This window comes from Bactrocera tryoni, chromosome 5 (genome assembly GCF_016617805.1).
Source record: "Bactrocera tryoni isolate S06 chromosome 5, CSIRO_BtryS06_freeze2, whole genome shotgun sequence".
NCBI lineage: Eukaryota > Metazoa > Arthropoda > Insecta > Diptera > Tephritidae > Bactrocera > Bactrocera tryoni.
This window is the reverse complement of record NC_052503.1, coordinates 67,009,511-67,027,976: the sequence shown is the minus strand read 5'-3', so window position 1 is coordinate 67,027,976 and position 18,466 is coordinate 67,009,511. Positions and strand designations below refer to the sequence as shown.

Here is an 18,466-nt window from a genome sequence, read left to right as displayed (position 1 = left end):
AAATGTTCAGGATGACGCGACGAGTCAACATCCGGAAGACTTACGACTTCGTAGATGGGCGTTATTAGACCACTGCCACGCCCAAAAATATAAGTAGCCAGAGCACCTTTGGGTGAAAATTTTGAAAAAGTGGGCATGTCTTCGCCTTCTAATAGGTTTAATGTATGTACTTATCTCCTAAACCGTTAAAGCTACAAAAACCAAATTTGTCAAGCAGAAATATTGTAAGAACTGTTATCGACAGGGTGAAAATGGATGAAATCGGGTGATAATCCGCTCACTCCCCATATAACGGTACTTTTAAAATCTACTAAGACCGTAATAAGTCAATAACTAAATATGAGAGGGCTTTATGGGAGTCGGGTTAAAAATTGAACGAGGAGTCACCGTACCCGTTTTGGTGAAATCGTATATCTCGAGAACCGCCTGTCCGATTGCAACCAATTTTTTTCCGTGACTGCAGTACCTACGGTTGACTTTTGCCTGAAAGTATCGGTCAATGTGTAAGATATACAAGGTGTGTTCCAAAGTAAACAGGACTTTTTGAATCTTGCGCCCCCATCGATCTGGTGCGTTGGAATTTGCTATCTTTATCGATTGTCCAGTGAGAATTTTATGTCATTTCATTGATTGGAAGTGAAGTTATTACGTTTTAAGTGTCAGTGTGTTTGTGTTATCGGTGCGAAAATGAGCTTCGAACAATGAGCTAACATTAAAGTGTGTTTAAAAATTGGTAAAACTTTTACCGAACCTTTTTTGGCGATGGCGGTCTATCCCGAAGCAGAGTGCACGAGTGGTTTCAACGTTTTCAAAGTGGATCGTAAATGACGATCAACATGTGGGCCAATCAAAATCCGTTATCACCGGAAATTCCATCGAAACTGTGCGTGAATTAATCAAAAACGTTAATGCGGTATTCTACCTTGGAGTTTTGAAGCGTTTGGTGTGCCGTATTCAACGTGTTCGACACGAATAACGCGAAGATGAAAGTTGGTGTTTGTTGCACGATAATGCGCCGTCTCATCGATCGCCGCTTGTGACCGATTATTTGACCAAAAATCAAATTTTAACCATTAACCACTCCCCGTATTCACCTGATATGGTACCGTGCGACTTCTTCCTTTTCGAAAAAATGCATTTGCCCATGATAGGAAAGCGTTATGCAGATGTAGAGGCCATTCGAAAGGCTTGCACCGGCATGCTGGCGGCCATACCGGCCAACGAGCTAAAACATGCAAGAAGCTGTATTGAAGCAGAAGGAGGCTATTTTGAATAAAATAAATTGATTTTGCCGAAAAAACCATTTGTTCTGTTTTTTTTTAAGTCATGTTTACTTTAGAAAGCTCCCTGTATAGTTTAAATTCCTGGATAATATTCTTCTGACAATGATATGTCTGTATGTTAAAAATGATTTGAATCGGACCAATAGCCCTTTCCAAATGTTCGGCTGGACCCGAACTTAGCTCTTCCTTACTCCTTTACCTTTATTTGCTTATATCAAATAAAATACTTTAACCTGCTCCTGTCCACTCACGCAACCTTGAATATAAAATACTTTTTGCACAATATCGAATGCATATAAAATTCAGATCTTTGTTTGCTTTGGAGAAAAAAATTAAAAAAAAAATAAATTTTGCATTATTTTTCTCGACGCAAAAAAAAAAAACATTGAATTTCTTCTTTCTAAAAGGAAATAAAATTCTGGTTTTATTTCCGCGCGTATTATTTGAAGTGGCGCGAAGTGTCTGTCGGTTTGTTTCAATTGTCCGCCACTTAGCCATTGGCAACATTTATTTGTTGCTAGATTTTTCAGCACTGCCGTGCTATCTTTCAATTTCTGTGCGTTGCGCTTAAGCTTTTGTTGCCGCAGGCGTCACTAAGTAAACGGCATAAAGAAATTCCAAAATTTCACTGCATTCAATTTACTTTCGAATAGGACAAATACAAACAAAGAAGTTTGCATATAAATCGCGTAAAAAGAAAAAAGCTACAACAACAACAGGCAATTGTATTTATGCTATACTGCTGGTACTATGTAGTCAACGCCGCTAGCCAAGTGCTCTTGCGACATCCAAAAGCAGTTTTGCCTCAACCAACCCACCCACAAATCCATGTTTTTGCTGGTATGTTTGTGTGTTTTCGTTCGATTTACTGTTGATATTTATTTAAATTCGTTTTTGTCGCTTCTCCTTTATCCATTTATTGTTTATCTTTGTAATTTCAAATTGCATGAAATTTGGCTGGTTGTGCTTGGACGGTTGCTAACGCCAAATGCTATGCTATGCTTGGTTATACCATGCTATGTTTGTAGACATTGTAAATATTTTATGCCCTGCATTAGGTCATTTAGTTGCTGTACTTATCGGCGGCATTAAGGGAGGGTATAATTGCTTTCTTCCGCCTTTATGTTGTTTGTATGGAAGATACTTGCAGGAGTGGAGCTTTTGTGCGATATGCCATAATTGTGCACATTATGTGTTGATAGGTGGGCCATAGGCTTGCAAGGAATTTAAGTTTGTTTATTAACAAAGGAGCACATAAAACGTCAACAACTTCTTCTGTTGGGTGCAACTTAAAGAAAGATTCAGAAATGCTAAGCAGCAACACGCAGTTACTTCTATTCAAAATCATATAGAAATTCAAGTTCAGTATTAAGGCTTTATGGAAGAATGAATTTGGTCATATTGTTTCAAATGCTTAAATACCAAGAACCGGTTATTGACTTTCAAAGCTCTTTTTCACTCATATCTATTCGCATTCGCTCGGTTACGTCTTAGCAATATTGTCCTGTGAATGCGATTAAACATTTTAAACCTTACGTTCGAAGTCAAAGCCTGAGACCGAAATATCCTTTTACAGGTCAATAAGTTTGCTGACAATATTCATAAAAATATTTGAAAGAACATTTCTTCGTCGATTACTGCCAGTTCTGGAATCCTTAACCGTTATCCTGCGCTATCAATTTGGTTTCAGGCAACTACGTGGAAGTCCTGCACACTGTCACAGAATCGTTAAAACCATACTAAAATATCTGTAAAAGAAACGGTGCTCTGAGACAGTTTTCTTAGAGATTCAACATGTTCTTGACAAAGTCTGGCACGAGGAGTTGTTATTCAAAATAAAAATGAAACTAATACCTCCACTCTACCTATTTCTTATGTCATACCTAAATTACAGATATTTCTACGTTATAATTAATAATGACACATCCGACAAATATGAAGTCAAAGTAAGTGTTCCGCTGCGTGCTTGGCTTTACATTATACACAATTTCCGCTGCCGACATGTCAATAATAAACGGCGAATATATAATAATTGCCACATATGCAGACGACACCACCATTCTTGCATCTGCTTACTTTGCAAACGAAGCCTCTGAAACTGTTCAAAAAGAACTGAACGCAGTACAATCCTGGCTTCGAAATTGTAACATTATGGTAAATGAAACAAAATCAGCACATGCTACCTTCATCATGAAAACAGTAGATTGCCCCAGTGTCAATCTCAAATCAAACCATTATCCCAAAAAGCACTAGCGCTAAGTATCTCGGGATGAAATTAAGCAGAAGACCAACATAGCAGCAACACATAAAACCAAACGCGATCATCTTGAAATCAAGACAAGAAAAAAGTACTGGTTAGTGGGTCCTAAATCAAAACCTAGCTTTAAAAATAAGGCAATCTTATGTAAAAGCATTTTAGAAGCGATTTGGACATATGGAATACAAATCTGATGAACTGCAAGTAAATCGAACGTAGAACAAATTCAAAGCTATCAGTCGAAAACAGGTAGGTTGAGCGCAAACCCTTCGTAGTACATCAAATATATTAACTTACAGAAAGAACGCGGAATAAATATGGTGAAGTGCGACATTCAGTAACTCAGTTCAAGATATCTTAATCGCCTAAGCTGCCACCCCAACATACACGCCATTAACCTACTGGACAATAGTGAAGAGACTCGCCGACTGCAGAGGCTACATCTTTTAGACTTACCATTTAGATTCTAGGTTTAACTGAATTAATTAAGGGGCAACCAAACTATATATTCGTCAGAATGTTTATATATTATAGTTTTCACATAAGAACTGGGAAAATTTCTAAAATCCCAAATGATAAGTCTACTTCTTAATAGCTAATCTGAAGAGAGTAGATTGGTCAAGCATAAGTCAGAGATGTAAGTGCCAGTTATATACCATAAATGTCAATATAATTCTATTCTGGTAACTTTTCGTATATAATATTCCACTATTTTTTTGAAGTGCGAGTCATCTAGAACTCAAAGCAGAAGACTAAAAGTTAACTAATTCCGATTCGCACCTTATTTATGAAGCTAGGCAAAGTTCATGGTGTTTAGGTTTGAGTAAATCCGCATCAACTACCTGAGAATGAGGCCTTAACCACATTCTTCATTTACACTTCCAGTGATTTTGCGATTTATTTTAAACCTTGACCCAGCATCGGTTATAGGTGTGAGCGGCTTTTTGAGAGAAACCGCAGATCTATTCACTTTTATGGTTGAACATATTTAACTTTTTGCACAAATTAACATATACAGCCCTCTCATTTTTGCTCTAACTTGCTTTTTACTTTCTTTATTTTTATATTTTTCTCTATTTTCCTGTATCTCTCTCTTTTATTTATCAAAACCGTAAAGTAGCATCTCTATCTGCGATTCTCTGTTACTCTCTCTTCGATCCTTTTTCTCTTTATCAGAGAAACTTGAACAACATTACTCAATGTTGGAAATATTGTAGATATTCAGAGATTCTTTAAGAGACTAAGCATACAAAATTCAGCTTTTCATAAAGCTCACCGCTTTTTATAGCCTTTGTATAGGCAACTATTTAGCGATATCATTCTTGGTCTCACAATATCGTCATAAGCATTTCATTTCTTTATCTCCAGCCACATCAACGTACAATAAAGCTGAGGAGTTTCATCCAACCGAACTATTTTTACGAATTCGGCGCACAAACATTATTTCACTCTCTTTTGCCAAATTCTAAAACAAAGTTACGCGAAATTGGAAGGTTTTCTTCACACCATCTTCTTCAAAAGTTTTTGCCAATACCTATAAATTTTGAATTATGTGGGCTGTGAGCGACATGTTATAAAATAGAGACACTGCGTAATCTAGAGCCAACTTTGGCATACATTGTAATTAAATCCCTCTGGCGTTGTTGTTTATATGATTATGCCGTCGTTAAGCGACATATGCACTTTATTCACATTTTGTTTTTCTTGATGAAATTGCCGCCAGCCGTTGGCAATCCTAATAAGTGTTGCTTAAGTATACACTTAACTCATTTTCGGCTTTGCAAATTAAATGAAATTTTGCAAGATGAGGAAAAAACAAGAAAAAACATTAACTTCGGCTGCACCAAAGCTAATATACCCTTCACAGGTGCATTTCTTTTAGTAACTTTGTGTTCAGTTTATACAAAAGTTATATGGTATAGTAATCCGATCTGAACAATTTTTTCGGAAATTACATTATTACCTTAAGTAGTAATCCATGTCAAATTTCGTGAAGATATCATGTCAAATGCAAAAGTTTTGCATACAAGCTCTTGATTCCGATCCGGTTTGTATGGCAGCTATATGCTATAGTACGCCGATCTGAACAATTTTTTCGGAGATTACATTGTTTCCTTAGTGAATAATCTATACCAAATTTCGTGAATATATCTTGTCAAATGTGAAAGTCTTCCATACAAGAACTTGATTCCAATCGTTCAGTTTGTATGCTATAGTGGTCCAATATCGAAAGTTCCGACAAATGAGCAGCTTCTTGATGAGAAAATGACGTTTGCAAAATTTCAAAACGATATCTTAAAAAATGAGGGACTAGTTCGTATATTTACAGATGGACATGGCTAAATTTACTCAGCTCAACATACTGATCATTTATATATATACTTTATAGGGTCTCCGACGCTTCCTTCTGGATGTTACAAACTTCGTGACAAACTTAATATACCCCGTTCAGGGTATAAAAAGGCATATATGTATATATTTACGCCCACATCAAAAAGTCGCCATTTAGAATAATACACCAAGTTTTCACACATGTCTGCGTATGCCCAAGAGACACTTCGCTTCACTTCTGACGCTTCAGCGTATCACCCGACCGCTGAGTGTTCGTGGAATTTTAATTATGTAGCTAATAAATGTTAACAAGAGTTTAGTAAACACAGACAAGTCTACAATAGGAGAGAAAGTGTTGTTATTGTATACACCAAACCCATATCCGGTTGTTAACAAACTTCCGCTGAACTGACTGAACTAAAGCAAACAAAGTTCACAGTGAGCGAAGTGTTCTGTTAAAACAACAAACAATTCAGTGTTAATATGGGCAAGCACATATATAACTAAGTTTTTTTATACGTAAATCCACTTATTATAGAGCTATTGTGTTATAGGTAAAATTACATTCTCGCATGTAAGTGTTCATATGGTGATCCGCTTTCCCCCGGATGAAGACCTTGGTCTAATATTTAGTTATTAGTTTAACTACAGCCTTATTGGTTTATGGCTCTGATGCTTTGAATAAATAATAATATTATAATTTTAAGTGGTTGGTGGTAACTCACTGCGCAATTTTGCAGAACCTTGAAAGAAGTAAGGCAGCTTTGGTTTGATATATCCCGAGTTTGAAAAGAAGATAATTATTTTAAACACAAATGTTTGCCTTTTGTTTATAACAGTGTGTTTGTGTATATTATGAACAGCGAAATATCATCCATATTGAATAAAAATAGACCCAGAAATGTAAAACCTGATGGCAAGCCTGATGACAGCTATTAAATTTATACACGCGCCTTTTGAAGGTTAGGAGAAATTATATGGATTTCATCCTAGTACCGCCATGCTGAATTTTTTAATTGACTTGTTAATAAATTGTAACTCTTAGTCCTTTGACCGATCCTAAATTAAAGTTTATTAGCCTCGTTTGAGCATAAATAATATAGAAACAAGAGCTTGGATATTACGTAACCTTGTATAAAAATCTTAACTAAGAGTTTAACAAGCAAAAGAGAGAAAGAAAGTGCCTACAAGTGCCTATCTCGATAATACTTATTGGAATTACGGAAAAGTAATGGAAGCCTTACAAAATGCTTACCTACATTTAGGCAAATTAACTGGTATTGGAAATAATTGTTTTAAAGATCAGTGAAGGATATTTCATTAAGATCGTTCGATGGTGGTAGTTGTAAGAAGATAATTAATGAGAAAGTATGTAGAATACCACATGACATCAACCTGAAAGTCAGAAAAAATAAAAATATTGTACATTTACAGCATTTATTTTGTACTTCAATAAAACTCCGATCACCAAGGGCACCTCTGAAAAAGAATGTCTGATTCGAAAGATTTTTCAGCTTAAAACTATCTCAGATACAAAAACCAAAGAAATCTATTATTTATATAGATGAATACAGCTAGTAATCAAAGGACTGGTCTAAATTTTGACTAAATTGCGGTTTTCCAAAAAAAAAAGTTTTAAAATTTTTTTTTTTAAAATTGAGCTTTTTGTTAAAAATAGCTCATTTCTCCGAAACTGTTTCCTGGATCAATTTTAAAATTTTTGGTATATATTAAGAGAATATGTATATACAAGGTCTGTCGCAAAAGAAACAGGACTGTTAAAAAAACAACAATAAATTAATATTTTTCAAAAGCTATATTTTTTTATTCAAAGTAGTTTCCTTGTGCTTCGATACAGCGTTTAGCCGGGTCAATTAGCATTTCAAATGAGTGTTTAAGGTCATTTTTCGGAATGCTCTTGAGAATATCGGTCGTCGCCTTTTGGGTAGCTCAATGTCCTGAAACCAATGTCCTTTCATGGGTAAATGAAGTTTTCCAGGATGCCAGAGTGGGGTGTGGGTGAGTAGGGTGAGTGATTAATGGTTAATATGGAGTTTTTTGTCAAAAAATCAGTGACAAGCGTCGACCGATGACACGGCGCATTATCGTGCAACAGGCACCTGGACCCTGCCTCAACGTATTGTGGTCGAGCACGACGAATGCGTGACAAAAGACGCTTCATAACAGCAAGGTAAAACACAACATTAATCGTTTGGCCAGATGGGACGAACTCTCGGTGTACAATACCCTCGGAATCGTAAAAACAAATCGGCATTGTCTTTGTTTTTGACTTCTGAAGACGACTGACTTCTGATCGTCACAGAGGTCCTCACCACCTTCTTGGAATCGCTTAAACTACTCATGCACGTTACTATGGGATAGGCACTGATCACCATAAACTTTTTTCATCATTTGAAGTGTTTCAGTAAACGTTTTCCCAAGTTTAAAACAAAATTTAATATTTGCTCTTTGTTCAAAATGCATTTTACGACCGATGACCAAAAGCTGCTGTCACTTTTTGATCGATAACATCGACTGTAGTTATCCAATTGTCGTAAAATTTTTCCGAAATGTCAACAGGAGATCAAGCTTTTTATTTCATATACCCACCAATAGGTGGCGCCACCAGAAACAGTTATATTTAAAAAGTTCTGTTTCTTTTGCGACAGACCTTGTATATTAAGTTAAGAGTTCTTCGAATGCCAATAAATATCTAAACTCTTTATAATGACCCCTACATTTAAATTATCAATTTTTATTATCTAAAAGATTGTAAAAAAATTAATAAAATATTTTTCTAACCCTAAACCCATTAAGAAATCTTAAACCTTGTTAGCCTTCTGCACTCAAAGCGAAACAATTTTGCCACAACATTAAATTGCATTAGGAAAGGCAAGCAATTTATCCAACTAACTTGAACAACAGATAAACTCGACTGCAGCTACAACTTGCCACATTATTACCAACTAGCAACCAATGCAACATAATGCAAAGAAAGCGGGTGCGCACTGGCGGCCACATTATTGCGCTGGTGCTAAGTGACCTACAAAAGGGAAAACATTGTAATACAAACGGGCAACAACAACAAGAAGGGCAACAAGAGTGCAGACAGACCAAAGGCCAAAGGGGTTATTTGGTGCAAAGAATAAAAAAAAAAATAACTGAAAGGCGTTGCAAACTGCCAACGCCGTGTGGCATATACTGGCAAACAATGTGTTATTGGTGCGATGTGGTGCTTGCCAACGTGTGGTTGCCGCAAATGTTTGTGCTTCATCTGCTGCGTTGAATACTCTGGTTGTATATTATTTACTTTTTTCTTTTCAGCGCGCTTTATATTACTCACTCACCACAACAAAGCGTTCTTCGTTCATTGTGATTAAAAACGCTATCACTCATACGCCCCGTCGTCCTGCTGCAAGCAATTGTGGTTTGCTTAGTTAGCGTGTGCCGCTTTGTTTGTGTTGCACACAGATTTCGACAACTCGCCGGTGGCTACTAAAAATTGCCATTTAAAATACGCAACTACAAAAGCAAGAACAACAACACGTTTTTGGTGGCAGCTTTATACTTCTGTTCACAAAGTCCAAATTTTTTTTCTGCAGCTCTAGAGTTTGGCTATAAATTGCTAAATTAACTGCAGCAAATGTAGTAGGTGTAATTGTGTTGCTCGCTCGCAGTAGCGTCGCCGGCAAGATTTTCATCTACTTTTACCGTCTCAATGGTGTGCTGAAAAGCTAAATTTTAAAATGTTGCAGCTGCAGCTTTTAGCTTGTATCTACAGTTTATGGTCGACAAGCGCAGAATATTTTTGGTACGTATATACATATATACCAAACTATATATACTTTGCTATATAACTGCAATTTAATTGTGGAAAGTTAAACGAATTTATCAGGTTTCAGCAAATCGTAGCCAGTTTCGTAAGCGCAACAAAATTTTTACTTGCCCAAGATTTTTAATCCTTTTTTATGAAAATTTATTTTACTGTTATTTGTGTTGCATATCTAGATACAATAATTAATGGCTAATAAGAAAAAGTGTTAAGCTTTTATCTTTGTGTTAATTTAACTCGAAATTATAGCTAAAAGCTCTTAGCTATTAAAAAATTATCCTTTTTAATAGAGCAGCACAAATTTTGGAATAAGTACAGCGTGTTTTTTTAGACATGTGGTTTTCAAGATTAAATAAAACACATATCATTTAATGTTATGGCCAAAGACTTGGTCCCGCAGCTGGATGGAATAAATTCGTTCACTTTGTGTGCCAATTAAGGCTGTATGTCAGCAACAGCGTCGAAAAGTCACTCCCAAGGCAACATTCGTCTCGTGCTTATCTATATAGACAACTACTTCACATACATCCCACAAATTATAGTTCAGCGGGCTAAAGTCGCACGATCTTGGACACCACGCCACAGGCCCCCGATGTGAGATAATGCGCCCACCAAAAGTATTCTTCAATAAATTGCTGTTTAGCGAATAATCATAAGGTCGTCCACATCAACATCCGCCAATTCTGATACGAAAGATTCATTAGTGATATTTCTATATCGCTCCCCATTGTCTGTAACTTTATGCCCGGCTTGATTTTTGAACAAATATAGACGATTGATTGCTTCTGCTTATAGAGCACACCAAGCAGTGACTTTCTGAGGATGCAACGGTCAAATAGTCGAGAAGATCACTCAATTTAATGAATATAATTTATTGTTTTATTTTGTATGTATATTAAATCAAAGGTTTACGCCAATCAATCAACGCTCGAGGAGCACGAAAACAACATTCAACACACAATAGCCGAAATGCTGCACCGTACCATAATATTGGATGCAGCAACGTCACAGATACAGGCAATGGACATAGAAATGTATGCTAAACAAATAATTTCAGAGCATAGGCTATCTGCAGTTCGAGTAATAAGTGCTTTCCCGACTATATCAGTCGACGCTGCTGAAGTATTAGCCAGTATGCCACCCATTGACAGCCTGGGAGATGAACACGAGCGATCAGCTTTCAGCGCCTAAAGTAGTATCGGCAAAGATAAAGAGGAGGAAAAAGAGCACCAAAATGTGGCAGCAGTGGTGGCATTCCTCATCCAAAGGGCGTTGGATCCACAAAATTATACCGGACATCCATTTGTAGATAGGCAGACGACATGGGGACCTGGAATCACATTTGACCCAAACACTTAGTGGACATGAGTGCTTTAGAAGCAACCTTTACAGATTCCACAATGGCATTAGTCCGAATTGTCCAACATGCATAGAATATATAAAAGACTCTGACCATGTAATATTTAATTACCCTCGCAACAACAACATTCAACAGATTATACCGCCCATTAGAGGAGACTTAAATATTCCGTCCCTTCCACGAAGTGAAAATTAACCGATGGTTCCGTAGGAGAGTCATGAGATGAAAGTAGGATACTTTTAGCGGATTTCGATGCTCCCAACTACTATAAAAACAGAAATGCTGCACAGGGTCATTGAAAATTGGCGTAAACCGGTAGAAATATGCAAACGGAGCCGTAGTGGTCATTTGGCCAACATCTTGTTTAAATCATAAATGACATAAAATTATCTTCTCAAAAAAAAAAAAAAAGAAAACAGAACACATTTTGATTAAATTTGAGAATTATGTTTCATTTTAGCATCACATCGCTCTTGCAGGTCTAACCTTTAAATCAAATAACAGCTATCAAAAATACCAACTCTGAGAAAAGTATTGCCTCATTGAAGCCCTCACCTTAAAAACACCCTTTTTTGAAATCAAATTTGTAGTATAGTTGAGTGGCTGAAATGAAATCTAAGACAGACCTTTTCATCATTTCACAAGCAATCTGCCAAAACGAAGGGTATTTCTAATTTTAAAACGTGTTACAATACAAAATTGTTTTATTCATTTTTATATCGCTCAATAATTGTAGCACTCGCTTCTCAAAAATGGTCCCGACGGCATTCATAATAAAATAAGAATTTCCTACTAATTCTAAACAATTTCGGCTTTTTTACAAATTAAGTTTCATTCAATTCATACATCAAGCTTTTACGCCATTATGGGAGCGGTCACATCAAAAATAGCCTACGAAAGAAGCCCGAAAATTAAAATTAATAATAATTTTTAATATAGCATTCTAGCCCGAAAAGTAGTGCTCCTTGGCGGTGATAACCTGCTCAGTCAACTGAAATTCTTGCCAAGCGAGTATCATTTTCAGTCAGTTTGGAAAGAAAAGAAGGTCGCAATATGAATAAGGTTGAATACCGTATTCTTTTTCCTTAAATACGACGGAAGTGTTATCCCGAGCGTTGTTAGTATGGAAGACCACTTCGACCGAATCTTTCTGCAATTCGGCGTCGTATGGGCCCAATAATGCGTCATAGTACAGCCCTATGACTACTTTGCTCTTCACCAGGTAGACGATGTAGATCACAGAAAGCGGTTACTATCACCCTTTCCCACGTCAATACAGTCAGCACCTAAAAATAAATAAAGAATATGACCTAGATGATTTGTTGAAATGCATACTACTATATACTTGCTGGGCAAAGTGGACAATTGCAGTGTCCAAGCGATCTTTGATTTCAGTGCTTCGTTTTGTCTTCCAAAAGCAAAAATCTAATCATAGACCGCAAAACTACCTTCGAATTGTGCTTTAAGAACTTTTGCTATGAAGTGGCCTCATATTTGCGCTTCTTGTATACAAGATTTGACAATGGATATGACCTGGACGATTTGTTGCATACTACTATATACTTGGTAGGCAACGTGGGCAATAACAATGTCCAAGCGATCTTTGATTTCAATGCTTTTTTTTTTCTTCCAAAAGTAAGAATCTAATCACAGACCGATATTGCATATTTTCCATTTCTCTAAAATTCCCGAAAGCGCTCGATTTCATACGCGATCAAAATAAAACGTAAACTCTGATTCGGTTGAAATTATGACACTGCGCTAAAGAAAATTTATCTTTGGATAGTGATGTCATAGGTCGGTGGAGCTAAGCACATATCAGAACAACCTCGTACTTCAATAAGCTTTATATGGGCATGTGTCGTAAGATATAAACTGATCTTCACGATATTAACCTCGAATATTATTTATTATTTAAGCCATAGGACAGTTAATGCTTCATACAAATTTTTTTTATCATATAATATTGTCAATGAAATGTATTCTGTCTGTACAATTTCGTCCTTCTCTCGCGCTCTCAGAGAGCGTAAATATTTTAAAGGATGCTTTTCAAATTATAATGATCATAAATATTTATATGAAGTCTTTACATTTACAGCTGGTTAAGGAGCAATCTATGTATCTGGGAATTTCTAAATTTATAATAAAGAGAGCAACTATAAGTAAATCAAAACCAATTGAGGTTGGCGCTTAACTGAACCTATATAAATGCATCACCCTTTCGAGGTTTACTACTTTTTTAAAGAAAAAAACTTCAGACACAATGGGGAATGTGTATTATCATTCGAAAAAAAAAAACATTCTTTGGCATTTGACTCGTTCAGATGTTTCGACTGGTAGCTGGCGAATGACAAGCGTGATGTTTTGCTCCAAGGCCTGAATCGAAACAGGATTGTCCGCATAGACTTTATTTACATATCCAAAAATATTACAAAAGTTTAACGGTGTGATGTCATACGATCGCGACCTTGTTGTTAGGCGGAAGTCTTTTCGCGATGAAATGCTATATAATTCGGAACAAAATTAGTATACCACCTTCACACGACTCACGCGTGATCTGTCAAAAAAGGCTATTGAAAAAAGTTTCGTTGCTTGGATCACCCGCTAGTCTCTACTTCTCCCGGTTCTACGGCACTGCATTTGCTTGGATTATAATCGGCTTTGGGCTCTTCGGTGTCGATCATACCATGTTTAGACTAATAAGTAGCAAGCAACTACGGTTCACTGGGATCAAAGAAGTTCGTAATGCAACTCGAAATTGTGAAACATGGCCAAATGAAAGGATGAGAGTTAATATCTGTAGATATCATGGTTATAATACATAAATATTCATTAAAGTCAATAGCTGACGCTTATCAAGACACTTTACTTATGTGTATTATGGTTGAAATGAATATCATTAACCCCATTATTTGCTTAGTTTCCTGATGACACAAATAAACATTTCAATAGCATAATGCATTAAAACTCCTTGATATCTTTATTTGTGCCGTTATGTGGTTATAGCTGAATAAAATCATAACTATATCATCATAGAGCGAAAGCGTGTGGCAGTGGCGTGAAGTATGACAATTTACTAGCGCATTGACATTGACAATGACAATGGCTGCCACTATAGCTATGGACAACGGCAACGGCTCAATACGCCTGTCATCAGGTGTGGTGGTACATTTCATGCTCTGTCGGCGGCTAAGTCTATCATTATCGAAAAAACGGAACAAAGTACATCCAAATTCACAAATACATACGAATTTCCACATTAATGCGCTCGTAACTCGCGCGAGTTTAAATAATATTTCGCTTGCGTGCCTCTTTTTATGTCTTCCACTCGTTCAGTCGTAATACTTACCACACCACTGTACGCAATTATCGGCAACAGGTTTGCGCTGCGTTGCACGTAAACTTTATAAACGATTTCTAAGTGAGTTGGTGAGTGAATCGGTGAAAGCGTGGGTGAGTGGTGTCGATGCGAAGAGTGCTTTGTGTGTGCGATTTCACGGGGCTTGGCTGGTAAGAGCGCTCAAATGACAACAACTTCAGCACTGATGACTCTGCGGTGACAGCTGCAACGGTAATAAACACCGCACTGCCAGAGAATATAATGAGAAAGCAGCAAGCAGCTAACGGTGAAAGTAAATTGCGCGCTCAGCTTAAGGTGAGTGCGCGGCAGTTGAAGGGCGTAAAGGACTCGCAAGGAATTTGACTGCCTGCAAAGGCGATTTGTGGTGTGCTGTGCACACTGTTTGGTTGTTGTATTATATATTTATGACGTTTGGCAGTTATCTGTCTCAGACCGCAAGCGGCATTAAGGCGTTAGCCAGCCGCTGCTTCTTTGTTCGTTCGCTGATCGGCGACTTCGTTAGCAATTGACTTTGGTTTACTTTGTAGTTGTTTGCCAATTTCGTTCAACATTTGGCCCGATGGGTGTGTCGTTGCCCGCCTTGGTAACCAACAGAGTTTTAGGTTGCATGCCAAGTACGTAAATACGAAATCAGTGAAGGAAAATTTTAGGAAAATCGCTCCAACTTGACAACGCATTGAAATTTGAGCTGTGAGCAGCGATTGGCTGAACAATACCAATAACTCAGTACTGTAAAGATTGTCAGGTAAATTGAATTCCTGTTTTTTCTTTTTGGAAATATTACAAGTAAGAAATTAAAAGTGAATTCCAAAGTGAAGCTCGAGCGAAGCGCCGATGCGAACTAAAGGAAAGGCAATAAGTAAATGATAGAATTCATAAAATTGGCGCATTCATTCTTTAACTTGCAGGTTCTTTAACTTGTAAGTTTTTTTTAGGAAACTGTATAAAAATATGACTTTAGTTGACCTTCATGAACTAAAATAATCAGGACTCCGGATTTTTTTGATAGTAAGAATAATAGAAACTTGGCTGTTAACGACAATAACCGATCGACATCAACAGTTGGATAGCAATATTACAAGCTTGTAATAAAATGTTAATCTGTCGTTTGCTTGTAATAAGGACCTGTCTCGGCGATTTTTATTTGATTTTCGCCAAATTTCTTTTCAACTAAGAACTAAGATTGTTTTTACGTTCGACAATTTATATAGTATTCCAGGCCAAATCCGAAAAATATATTGATTGTAAAAATTAATGGTTTTGTTCAACAAACGGTTACTCGTATCACCTACAACTAATTGAGGTAGATATGGAGTTAATGTATATACATGCATATGATCAGGATGACGAGACGACTTAACAGTTTTGTTTAATGAGCCCTGATCGGCCCTTTATTAGTTTTAATGTGTTTTTCCTAATAAAAATATTTACTGGTACTTATTGGCAAAAAACTGTTACAGTCGATTTTCATGAGCTTCTCTTTAGACAATTTTTTCGTACGCAAAATCATTTACCATAGACTTGAGATCCCAGAGATTCTGGTAAGTCACTAAAGATCAAGATGGAACACAATACCTTTGCTATTGGCTATGACTGGCCGCTTCTGGCCAATTACTTCCTTCGGTCGGTCTAATTGTTGATTGCACAAACCGCAATTAAGAGTTAAGGCATTGGAGACCAGCTCATAGAATATGATACCCTGTTAGTAACACCAAATGTACAACAAAATATTTCTGAACATCAGTCCTGGCGATAACCGCCAGTTCAGTGTATTTTGATTGGTATAAATTCTTCAAAGAGGTTCAAGAACGCGTTGGCGACGAGCCACGTCCAGGACGACCATCAACATCAATTGATGATCAACACGTCAAAAAAATAAAGGAATTGCTGCTTGAGAATCGACGATTAACAGTCAAAGATCTTAATCATCATTAGAATATCGGAAGGAACAGTGAAAACCATTTTGAAAGATCATTTGGGTCTAAAAAAAAGTGAAAGGACAATTTTTTTTTCGAAAAACAGCGTCGCGTTAACGTCTTTAAAACAATGTTCTTCGACTACTAGGATGTCATGAAACGTATTATTACTGACAATGAGTCTTATATCTGGACATAAGACGGCGAAGCAGACGATCAATCGCCGGAATATCGTGGCAAAAGTGAACCGAAGCCGAAAAAAACACGTCAAAGTAGGCCAAAAATTAAGGTTATCTTGAAAGTTATCTTTGATTTAGGTGGTGTGATGCATTCCGAATTCCTTCTTGTCAGCAAAGAACATGATTTGAGCGTTATGCGCCGTTTGCGTGAAGGTATTCGTAAAAAGAGGCCGGCATAATGGGCCGATCACTCCTGGCATTGATTCTTTATGGGCTTTTCGGCAAATTTTCGACCAAAATCGTGTCGTGACCAAGTCTAACTATTCTGTGCTCATAGTAGTAGATGCCGTACAAATTACTGATCAAACTCAAGACCTTGTATGGAAAACTTTTTCACTTTATTTCTTCATGAAATTTGCAATAATTATTTCCTAAAGAAAACCTACAACATTTGAACAAATTTTTAAGATCGAAGCACTATAGCTAGATATATATATATCTTGGTCTTGTATAGAAACGTATTTATTTGTGAACATTATGCAAGCTTCGTTGCAACTGATCTTAACGGTTTTTCTTGTTTAGCTATATTGACGTTTAAAATTCTGACTTTTTTTTGGTACTCACTTTATATGGTTTGCCGCGCTGATGCTTTATGTACTTATGAATGGCGTCCATAAATTTATGTTTAAGATCAAAGGTAAAGTAATGGCGCATCCGCTATTTATGATAATTGCGATTTTTGTTTTTGTTTATTTATAATAAAGTTTTGAAGAATACTTGAACAATATACATATTTTGGAATATATAATTATGTGCCTCGAAAAACTTTCAAGTTTAGTATAACGGGCAACACTGTTGTAAATTTGACTACCGTTGTGTTTGAATCGCTTTAATTTTTATAAAATATATAAAATGGTAATAGTATGTGACATCAAATATTTCCAGCGAAATTTTATAAATAAATATGATTTTTTAACACTGATATTTTGAAACATTCAGTGTAGTCTTCGACTATTACTTTTTTCCGTTTTTTTTTAAGTCGTACGATGTTTTCAGCTTGATAGCTATTTTTTATTTTTTTTCTAATTTTTTATTAATTTTTTTAAATTAACTTTTTTTGCTTTTCCAAAATTTTTTAATTTTAATTTAATTTTTTGCAGTTTTTTACATTTAATTTAGATTTTAAACACTTAATTGAGTTTTCGAAGTTCTATGTTTTTTGGTTTTTTCCAATAGGCCGTACTTTAATTGCAATTTTTGTGGTATATTCTATAGCAACACACTTGACACACACTTAATTTAAAAATATATTAACAAATTATTATTAAACTGTAATTGTTGTCAAGTTGTTTAGTTTAAATGTAAGAGAAAAATTTTATATATTTAAGTTAATGTTTTTATACTTCTTATGACTTAAAAATACATGTAAACACTATTCCTTTTAGAATGGGTTTTAAGAGTAGTTATTTTAAATGTTGCTTTTGTTGTTGTAATTTATATATTTTTTGGCATTTTTTCCGTATTGAAAATATTTTGAAAATGTTGCTTTTGTTATTGCATTTTTTGCAACTTTTTTTATTTAATTTAAATATTTAAAATCAATTCAGTATTTTTCTCTTTGAAAGAAGCCTAACCTTTTTCCAATTGTTTATAGCAATTTCTCCAAAAAATTACTTGTGTTGTTGTAATTACTCGAAATTATTTACATATTTTCTTTTCGATTTTTTAAGCTATTTTTAAAATGGTACTTTTGTTGTTGTAATTACATTAACTGTTTCAACTTCGTTCTAATTTGGCATTTTTGTGTTTTTTTAGTTTGAAGTTTAAAACGTCTTCGTTTATTTATAAAAAATGTTTAAAATGTTGCTTTTGTTGTGGTAATTTCTCGAATTCTTTTCGATTTGATTCTAATTTATTATTTTTGTGTTTTTTAAGAAATTCAAAACG

At 35.8% G+C, this 18,466-nt stretch overlaps 1 protein-coding gene across 1 annotated transcript in view; it reads right to left on the bottom strand.

Moving 5' to 3' along the window:
- LOC120778855 (somatostatin receptor type 5-like) overlaps window positions 1-17,403 on the bottom strand; it is a 41,926-nt gene extending 24,523 nt beyond the window's left edge. The window contains exon 1 of the mRNA XM_040110883.1: window positions 17,144-17,403. The gene's annotated coding sequence lies outside the window, so the exon portion shown is untranslated. The remainder of the gene's footprint in view (window positions 1-17,143) is intronic.
- Window positions 17,404-18,466: the final 1,063 nt, after the last annotated feature.